At 42.5% G+C, this 10168-nt stretch overlaps 1 long non-coding RNA gene across 3 annotated transcripts; it reads right to left on the bottom strand.

The window, feature by feature from the left end:
* Window positions 1-877: 877 nt before the first annotated feature.
* LOC106988976 (uncharacterized) lies at window positions 878-5890 on the bottom strand. 3 transcript variants are annotated; one of them, XR_001432441.3, is made up of 4 exons: window positions 5370-5890; window positions 4033-4188; window positions 3796-3947; window positions 878-998 (listed from the first exon to the last, which is right to left on the bottom strand). It is a non-coding gene; the product is annotated as an uncharacterized LOC106988976 (long non-coding RNA). The 3 variants fall into 3 exon arrangements; XR_008292662.1 differs by lacking the exon at window positions 878-998 and adding an exon at window positions 1850-2838; XR_008292661.1 differs by lacking the exon at window positions 878-998 and having other exon boundaries at window positions 1850-3947.
* Window positions 5891-10168: the final 4278 nt, after the last annotated feature.

The raw sequence follows: 10168 nt of genomic DNA, 5'->3' as shown, positions 1-10168 counted from the left end.
CTGATTTTATGGTTATTCTTGGGATAGTTTAGGCTTAGACACAAATGCATCATTGATTCAGATATTTATTTCATAGGGATTTAGCTCTATCTTCCTTTTATACAGCTAGAAGGTTGATAACATGCTTCCCACTGGCAAGGATGCTGAAAAGCCAATGCCCAGTCACCATTAAACTTCCCTTCTTCTCTGCACACATTTCACTTCAATGAAATCTGCTGACCTTTCTGGGATAAATGTAATTCACTTTGAAATCTCAAGGTCAAATGAAAAAGAGGAAAATCTGACATTTGGAGTCACTATCAATTAGGCTCAATAAGGCCAGAGATCACCGTAACAGGCAACATAGATCTCCTCAGACTGATGGTGTTTTGACTTCTGGTAACTGCCTGGGCACTTTGTTTTAAGGTCCCCCCCCCCCAACTAATTTGCAGCTGGTGAATTTTGGGGACTATTCTTTATTCCGAGATCAGAGGAGATCGGGAGCGTTCAGGGTGGCATGGTCATAGACCTATTCTTCTCTTAATGTCCACATGAGACAGAACTTGAACCCTGGGCATGTCGACCTAATGTTTAGCAGTTAATTGCTATAAAATTTTCTTCTTTGTTAGTTCTATCAGGACTTAGGGGAAAGAAATGGATTCTAGACAAGCCTCTGCCATTCATTCCCTAAATGACTTTGATTTAGTCCCTTAATGTTTTGCCCGGGTTATTTTACCATTACAATGGAAATTCTTACAACAATTAGGTTCTGATCAGCTGCTACATCTAAGACACTTGAGCTAGGTTCTGAGGCCTCAGCTGTAAGAGACGCAGATAAGAGCTTACAATCTAATCGAGGAACTAAACAACAAAAAATAGCGATGTGATTTTAGATGGGCCTGAACATTAGCTGTGATTGCATATAGGTACAGTGTCTGGGACGTACCTTGAAACCCGTGTTAAAGCAATGACTCTTCTGTATACAAACTGCAGGTGCTGAGCAAGATACATCATCTTGTCTAGAAAAGGGAAAACAAGACATTAATTCCACAGGTATTTATTGAAGGTGAACACTGTGTCTGAAATTCTTCTAGATGATGGGCATATAATGTTGAATAAAGGGAACATCACAGCTCCATCCCTGGGCTTGCATTTTATTATTTATCTCAGGGTTTATTTTGGAACCATTTACAAAAATATATGTGAAAGTCTATTTAAAATTATAACGAAGTGGAATAATTCAATGACTAGTCGAGATATTGGACCATGTTCCCTGGAGATTTATTACCTCCGTTTCATTATGTCATGTCTATATTCTTGTTAAATTCTGGCCTTTGTCCCCACATGTGATAACAGCTTATTTACTTGTCATGAAGGAAATTAGTATTAACCTATCCTTCTTTATGACTGCACAACAGTGATGTTTTCCACCCATATTAGTGAACCTGAGCATTATCAGTTCAGATGGGTCTTCTGAACTTTTAGGGGAGGAGAGTGAGTTACAAGGAGGTTTGGTGAGTGCTATGGATACATTTTTTTTTTTATTTGAGACTTAAAAAACAATCTGTTTATGTCTCCTATTAGTGGAAACTTCTTTATTTTTTCAATATAATTTATTGTCACATTGGCTTCCATACAACACCCAGTGCTCATCCCAACAGGTGCTCTCCTCCAGGCCCATCACCCACCTTCCCCTCTCCCCCAACCCCCACCCACCCTCAGTTTGTTCTCTGTATTTGAGAGTCTTTTGTGGTTTGCCTCCCTCCCTCTCTGTAACTGTTTTTTTCCCCTTCCCTTCCCCCATGGTCTTCTGTTAAGTTTTTCAAGATCCACAAATGAGTAAAAACATATGGCATCTGTCCTTCTCTGACTGACTAATTTCGCTCAGCATAATACCTTCCAGTTCCATCCCCCTTGCTGCAAATGACATGATTTCCTTCTTTCTCATAGCCAAGTAGTATTCCATTGTATATATAAACCACATCTTCTTTCTCCATTCATCAGTTGATGGACATTTGGGCTTTTTCCATAATTTGGCTATTGTCGAAAGCGCTGCTATAAACATTGGGGTACACGTGCCCCTATGAATCAGCACTCCTGTATCCCTCGGGTAAATTCTTATTAGTGCTATTTCTGGGTCATAGGGCAGTTCTATTTTTAATTTCTTGAGGAACCTCCACACTGTTTTCAGTGGAAACTTCTTTAAGTTGATGATTATAAAACAAAGCTAGGACAGAATGGGGTAAAAGGAGTTTATAGCGCCTGTAACAATCATTGTGACCGGGCTCCTTGTAGACATAAGTAGACAAGGACGGGCTCATCTACCATGAACCTGAACACAGTCTCATAATTCTCAGCCAAGTGATCTTGGCCAGCCACCCCTCATTCCTGAAGGTGGCACATGCCTTGAAATGTAGCTTTTGTCCCTGCTTCGGCTCAAAACTCTAATTTTGCAATCGAGGAGAGGTGAATTGTCTGCGATTACATATCGGTTGATGACAAGGAAAGCTCCGGAATGAAAATCTAGTGCTTCTTTTACATGTTTTCTATTTTTGTTTCTCTCACCAGAACACCTGATCCTTAGCCACAACAGACAACAGCTTATATATTAAATAAATAAACATATACATATGTATATGCACATAGATAGAGATCTAGGTAGAGAGGCAGATATCAAATGACCCACACGATAGCAATCTAAATCTTGGGGGTGTTTTTTAGTGTATTTATTTATTTTTGAGAGAGAGCAAATACAAGCAGGGGAGAGGCAGGGAGGCAGGGAGAGAATCCCAAGTAGCTGTGCACTGTCGGCACGGAGCCTGATGCAGGGCTTGAACCCACAAACCGTGACATTGTGACCTGAGCAGAAATCAGGAGTCAGATGCTTAACGGAGTGAGCCACCCAGGTGCTTCACCACACAATAGCCTCTTCAGTCTTTGCTCTCTCCTACCACCAGTGTTAATAACATCAAATCATAGATCATATTGTTTATAATCACTGAATAAGACAAAACACCATCTGAGGCACAGAGATTAAGATGCTTTACCCAAACTTCCTGATGCATCATTGAGATTGATGCCATCGGTGCCCTGCCTCTAATCCCTTAATATTTTTGTAACGGTGGCTAAACATCCAACTGCCGGCACCACGATGGCCCCTGGCCCTCCGTGGTCATTCCCTGCCGCAGAGCCTTCCTCTGGCCATGGGAGAGGAGAGGTGGGTAGAAAGTGCTGTGGCGTTAATACCTCCCAGTGAGAAACGCTTAACCGATCAGCTGAATGGAATGAGTGGTTCAGTTCCCGGGCTTCACTGTGCTGGGGATGGACCAGCTCTGAGGTGTGTGTCCTACACTGGCTTCATACTCCCCCGCGGAATTAAGCTCAGCTTGCCCACCTTGGTAAGGGCTCCCTTGTTAACCCACCATTCCTTGGCTCCTTTCCTTCCTTGACTCACTTCCCCATCCCCCTACAGGTGTTTCCTAGGGTCATTTCCCAAGTGAACTCTTGACATTCTAATCTTTGTCTCAGGGGTGTGTTCTTACAAGCTCCAAACCAAGGCAAAAATATGTCTACCCAGCAATTTTACCAAATGCCGGCCAAGGTCACTCCACCATAAAATCCTTGCCCCCAGTGTGCTAGATAAATACATGCTTCCCTACCTAGTACTTCTCTCCACTGAGGACGGGAAAAAGAGTCCAGCTTTAACTTTAGAGTCCTGCCAAAAGTGAAAGAAGAATCATGCGAACTTATATTTGCATAGCGTTGTAAAGTGTACAAAAAATTCCACGTATGATACGTTAAAAACGATCAGCAAACCTGAAGCGCCAGGTCAGGTGACTATCGCTCTTACCATTTCACAGATGAGGACATTGGAGCTCAGAGATGTGACCTAGCAGGTAAGCATACGGGCAGGGATTCAAGCTTAGCGAGCTCTCTCTCCCGTCTTACGGTTCATGTCATTGTAACCTCTGTGAAAAGAACATGAGACAACACTGCATAAAAAAGGATCGCTTCCAGTAATCCTGGTCTGCTGCTGAATTACAGTTTCCTTACCTTCTTTTGAAACAGGCAGATTAGGTCACTGCTGGGAAGACCTGCTTCCATGGCCCATTGATTTGCTTTCATTGGGCATTTCTTTTCCTGGTAGAAAAAGTCTGTCGATAATATTAGGTAGATGCGGCTTATCATGCATTGCAGAAGTTTCTAACTCTGGAGAAGTGAATGAAAAAGAGAGAAAAAAAATAGCTCTTGCCTAAAATAAGAATCCCAGATGTTGGTGTATTTGTGTGTGGGGAGGGGGAAGGTTACCATGGAGATTAAGACCTCACAACATAGTTTGTGCGATATAGCCAAACAAGGCCTAGACCGGAACAGGACTCGATGCATCTCTCTGGCCGTCCCGGTGCCTCCACCCTGACGATTGTGTCTACTGATGGACTAACCCAGGCACCTGTATGCCACCCAGGTTTATTCCAGCTCATGGGGGAAGTTTAACCTGGATGAGAAACCACCAGCAATTCAACCCCACCGTCTGGTACTAAATGGAGCTAAATGTTAGTGGCACTACCCATTGAATCCATTATTTCAAGGGTTACGGAAAAATAATAAGATGACGATAGCCATTGGTTGATCACATCCTTTGCGTGAGACTTTGGGCTTTGGAATTACATTTATTATAGTAATTCTGAAAGTCACATGCTGACGTATATATGTCTATCTCTGTCTTACAGACATGACAACGGAGGCTTAAAGACATAAAGCAAAGTGCTCATGATCACCCAGCACCTAAGGGAGGGTCTGGGACCCGAACCGTCATCCATGTTTTTCTCTGCTAACGCTTTCCATTTCTGTCTTTTCTTTCTTCCCTTGTTGACCTGGCTTTTGGAGCTGTCTTCTTCCCTGAACAATTCTTTGTTATCTTGCTGGATTTGGGCCTCTAAGCTTCTCCCCCCCACCTCCATATGTGCTGGGACCTTACCCCCAGGTTGGTCCACCTGATAGAGGCATTGCTACACACAGCTGGGTTAGCTTTCCAAACATCAAGTTCACTAATGCAATTCTGCACTTTCTTCTCTACGATTGGTGGCTAGGTCACGGTACACCTGTCTCCTGATATGGCTTGCTAATTTTAGGAGACACAGGTTCTGGGCTTTGCTCTTTTACGAACAAACGTGAATCACGAAGCGCTTTGGGTCTGTTTCTGCATCTTGGAATAGAGGCATATCTACGCTGATTTCCTTTCAACATTAAGGTGCAGATGTACATAACGATATATTGAGTTCTTGCCATGTAACAGACTGTGCTAACGAGGTAACATTTACATGCTAAGTAGAATTCAGCAAAAGAACAAAGTGTTGTGAATGGAAAAATATGGGAAGCATTTGACTTACGTTTTGAGGACGGGGGGTTCAATAGGTGGAGAAAACAGATCTGTAGCGCAGCCTGAGAAAACATAATGGACAGCGACAAAGAGAACACCGAATGAGCTCAGGCGGCAGGCGTAGAAGTATGGCAGAAGCTGATTTGCTGCTCAAGAACAGATCAAAACAGGAATTTCATCCACTTTATCTCACAGATGGGAAAACCTGAGAGTCACTGCAACTTAGCGACTCATCCAAGGAATTCATAATCAGCTCATTTGAGGGACATAAATAAACAGTCCAACTAGCTGCTTTTGCTGGATTGCCGAGTTCATCTTTATAAGATGATTAGCCCCCGAAGCTCTTGGAGTAATAGTTAAGACGCTGCTCTGAAAAGATTACAAAGAATCTAAGATATCGTGACTGCCGGTGAATACAACAAGGATAGATAGAAATGAATAAAAGAGAAGGAGGCACTGAAGTGCTCTGTGGTTCCCTAGTTGGCAACATGACTCATAATCTATGGAGTTATCAAAATTCGACCCCGCCTTCCTAAGTAACTACTCCCCTGAACAATTTTCTGTCCATGACGTCTGAGTACAGAGCAAGTAGGGAAAACCGACCAAGAAATCAAGGAATTCCAAAGGCTACTTTGAATGACCCAGCTTTTCCTCTTTTAGTAACCAAAGTAAATGATCCTAATAGAACCCCCCTCAATCCCCTACATCTCTTACCATTTTGCAGCAGGGAGGCTTAGTTTTCTTTACGTTAGGAATGATTTGAGAATCTATCAAAGGCTTTAAAGCCTGCACGGAGACAGAAACCAGACCCAAAACTGTACTCAGTTAAATACACACAATATGTATCATTTGATCTCAGACCTTTATCTACTCCAAAAGCACATATATCTGTATGGAATATCCAATCCACTTGGAATTTGTAAACTCTGCTCAAGAAGTCATATTTTAGGGGCGGCAGCGTGGCTCAGTCGGTTGAGCATCAGACATCGGCTCAGGTCATGATCTCGCTGTTCGTGAGTTTGAGCTCCACATGCTGACAGCTCGGAGCCTGGAGCCTGCTTTGGATTCTGTGTCTCCTTCTCTCTCTGCCCCTCCCCCACTCGTGCTCTTGCTCTCTCTCTCTCTCTCTCTCTGTCTCTCTCAAAAATAAATAAGCATTGAAACCATTTTTTAAAAAGAACTCGTATTTTATACTTTACAAAATGAGTTCAATAAATTCACATAAAATTTACATTTCAGTTGTAGCTATGAAGAAACCAAGGTATGAAGTGGCCTTCCCTCATTCACACAGCTGGTGCTTCGTGGGGCCAGACACAGTTCTAGAACTTTTGGGCACATTATAAGACACCGCGTTATTTATTTATTTTTTTAATGTTTATTTATTTTTGAGACAGAGAGAGACAGAGCATGAACGGGGAAGGGTCAGAGAGAGAGGGAGACACAGAATCAGAAGCAGGCTCCAGGCTCCGAGCGGTCAGCACAGAGCCCGACGCAGGGCTCGAACTCACGGACCGTGAGATCATGACCTGAGCTGAAGTCGGACGCTTAATCGACTGAGCAACCCAGGCGCCCCAAGACACCGCATTATTATCTCAATCATCCATGCAGTTCCTTTGATAGATTCTGGAAGGTAGGAATAAGTGGAGAGTAGTACAGAGCACATTTCATGTCTAATTGTAGAGAAGCTAGAGTCAAACAGATGAGGAAGTATCTCTTTAAGCCGCCTTTTCTAAAAATGGCAGGATGAGCATTTGAGAGTGTAAATTGGGCACATGCAGGGAACCAACAAGAGCTCTGCCTCATGTAGAAGCTCACATCCTGGTGTTCTTCAAATATTCATCTGCTTCCCCGTGTTGAAACATCAATTAACCATAAGGCAGTTTCCCAATCCCATTATGCTGTTCTTTCTTTGGCTACAACCAAGTCCCCCTCATTCAGGAGACAATCAATGAAAGACACATTTGCCAGACTTAATTGAATCTTCCATATTTAAGACCACCTCCTCTATTTGATAAGAAAAGAGATATTTAAATAGGCTCTTGTCACCTGAATGTCAAAATCTCTTAGTGTGGCTTGCAAAATCATTCAGAGCATTAGTTTCTTTCCTGGGCCACATCTCTGCCTCTAAAACTCATCTCCTTTACCAGGCGTTGAGAATGGTAATAATCTAGAACATATCTTACTCGTCTTTGTATCCCTAAGTGCTAGCATTTCGTTGTATATTTAACACATTTGTAAGTATGGACCGTGTGCAAGTCCCTGTAGATGTGGTAAGGAGTTAACGGGAAGCAAACATTAGCAGGACATTCATGGCTCTTGAATGACCCTGACCTGGCCCTCCAATTCATCCAGTATGTTCCCTGTGCACACTGATGCCACAATTACGTGGCATCTCTCAGTGTCTCTCATTGTACCTGCATTTGTTGACTTCATGGCCTTGCTAACTCTCCTCTGCCCCTGTAATGTCTTTCTTACCTCTGTCACTGGCCAGTATACTCGCTTCAATGACTAACCTAACTGCCCTGCTTCCAGGCCACAGAATGACTGAGGGCTCCTCTGTTCTTCCACCATAGTTTACAGGTTGCAAACTCTTCTCACTTACCTGTCTTGTCACGTGTCTCCTGAGCATCTCTCGGAACCTTCCCTGCTTCTGCCCAGACGGTGAGACCCTGGCTGACAGTGACCACATCTTATTTACTTTTCCATCCCAACCCGAATCTAGTATAACACAGTATACACAATGTGTGCATTCAATCAACTTTTGTTCTGTGTAGAACTGAACTGAAAAACAAAATGTGACAGAGAAAATGTCCTGCAGCCCAAAACCTCCGCAAGTATCCTAAATGGCCTGCAAAATTTAATGAGTAGAGTAATATAGGTTTCTCCTAGGACCTCCTTCCATGTCTATTCTTGTGAAGCAAAATGCTCACTTATCTGCTTTTATAGGAAATGGATTCTGCCTAGAGAAAGAGAATAATTCTGGAGCCCATCGTCCTCAAATTAAAACCCAGCATGGGGTTCAAGGACAAACATCAAATCTTGCCAACAGTGGCACATGTGTGGAAAGGTTGCCTGGCTCTTCAGACAGGAAAGATTTATATCAAACCAGCCAAAATGTGTGTTGATAGATGAAGGAGAGGAAAACAGACGTTTCCATGATCTTTAGTAAGTATATATTTTAGATACATTAAGCTAAGCAAAATGTCTTTGCTCTGTTCCAAATTTTATAAGAGAGCATACATGATTTCCTTATGCATGTATTTAATGGGTGTCCTTCAGATATCTAGTATGGTCCGGGTGATGTGCTAAGGTAAGAAAGAGAATAAAGAGTGTGCTGTCAGGAGACAAGGATCCGAGTTCTGGAGTCACTGTTTCTTGATGTCTGGATCTTGGCATTTTGCTTGACCTCTGAGAGCCTCTGTTTCCATTATCTATGAAGTTGGGATAATAATGACTCTCACCTCACTGCCTTGCAAAGACTGAATCCTGCATTTAGGTTTGGGACATTTTTAATATCGTAACAACTGTTTTTTTTCCTCTTAGGTTTTTTTTTTTTTTTATTTTAAAGAGAGCTTTTATTTTGTCCTTCCAAAGATACATATGTTTGGTTTTAAATTATAATAATAATTTATATTAAGCACAACATACAAAAGTGGTCCTACTCAGATGAGATGAGGCTGTCTAAGTTTCAAACAAAGTGTGGACAGATATTTGGATACATATAAGTGTTTGTGTATACCTCCTAACATGCAACAAAGCACAGACATATTGACTCTGTCCACATGTAGGGATTCTAGAATTGTTAGGGACTTTTTTTTTTTTTAAGTAGGCTCCACACCCAACGTTGAGTCCGAAGTCCAATGTGGAGCTTGAACTCACAACCCTGAGATCAAGACCTGAGCGGAGATCAAGAGGCAGATGTTTAACCAACTGAACCACCCAGGTGCCCCATTATGGCCATTTTTTTTATGGAAAATGATGTTCTGCCTGTAGGATGCACTTTACTGTCCCTCAGTAAAGTGGATGCAATGATGCTTCATAAGACTGTTGTGATAAGGGACCGTATATTTACTGATAACCTTCATTTAGGAGCCATTTCTAAGCTTATTTATCCACCTAGAGTGGTAGCCAAAAGATTCCTATTCCTGCTGAGCAAGAGGTTACATTGACATATGTAAAACGCGTGACGGTGGGGCTCTCGGTTTGCTAGTTAGCTCATTTCTTGAATTGTGTGCCTCTCTCTCCCATCATGGACCCCATTCTTTGATTCTGGCTGAGCTGCCAGCTGTGAATAGTTGGGAATCTCAGAGAGTCTCAACACAAGTCAGGAGTACAAGCCAGCAGCTCCTGGCTGAGTGACTTCATGGAGCCTTGTAGACACCACTTCCATGAGGACGTGCCACTGGGAGCTTAGTTTCCACCTGCAGATGCATCATAAGCATTCAGCTTCTTGTGTGTTCAACTGAAACCCTGGTATCCTCCTTAACATGCTTTCCTTCAGACCCAACATCCGGGTTAAGAGCATGACATTAGCATGACATTCCTTAACGGCACCCTTGTAGACTCTGCCTCTAAAGTCTATGGGAAGTCATGCTTCTCTAGCAAGTCTTTCTCTTTCAATCCATCGTTCACTTGGCACACTTATTTACCTGTTTTCATTCACACCGATGTCTGGTCCATTGTTCACAAAGTATTTATTAAATCTTATCCATCCAATGGCTTGCCAGTTACAATAAGAATAAAGTATAAACCACCCATATCATGATCTACAAAACACTACCACTCCTGGTCCTCCCCGAGATTCCAATC

Source organism: Acinonyx jubatus, chromosome F2 (assembly GCF_027475565.1).
Source record: "Acinonyx jubatus isolate Ajub_Pintada_27869175 chromosome F2, VMU_Ajub_asm_v1.0, whole genome shotgun sequence".
In the NCBI taxonomy this organism is placed as follows: domain Eukaryota; kingdom Metazoa; phylum Chordata; class Mammalia; order Carnivora; family Felidae; genus Acinonyx; species Acinonyx jubatus.
Note: the sequence above shows the minus strand (reverse complement) of the source record. Positions and strands in the feature narration are given on the sequence as shown.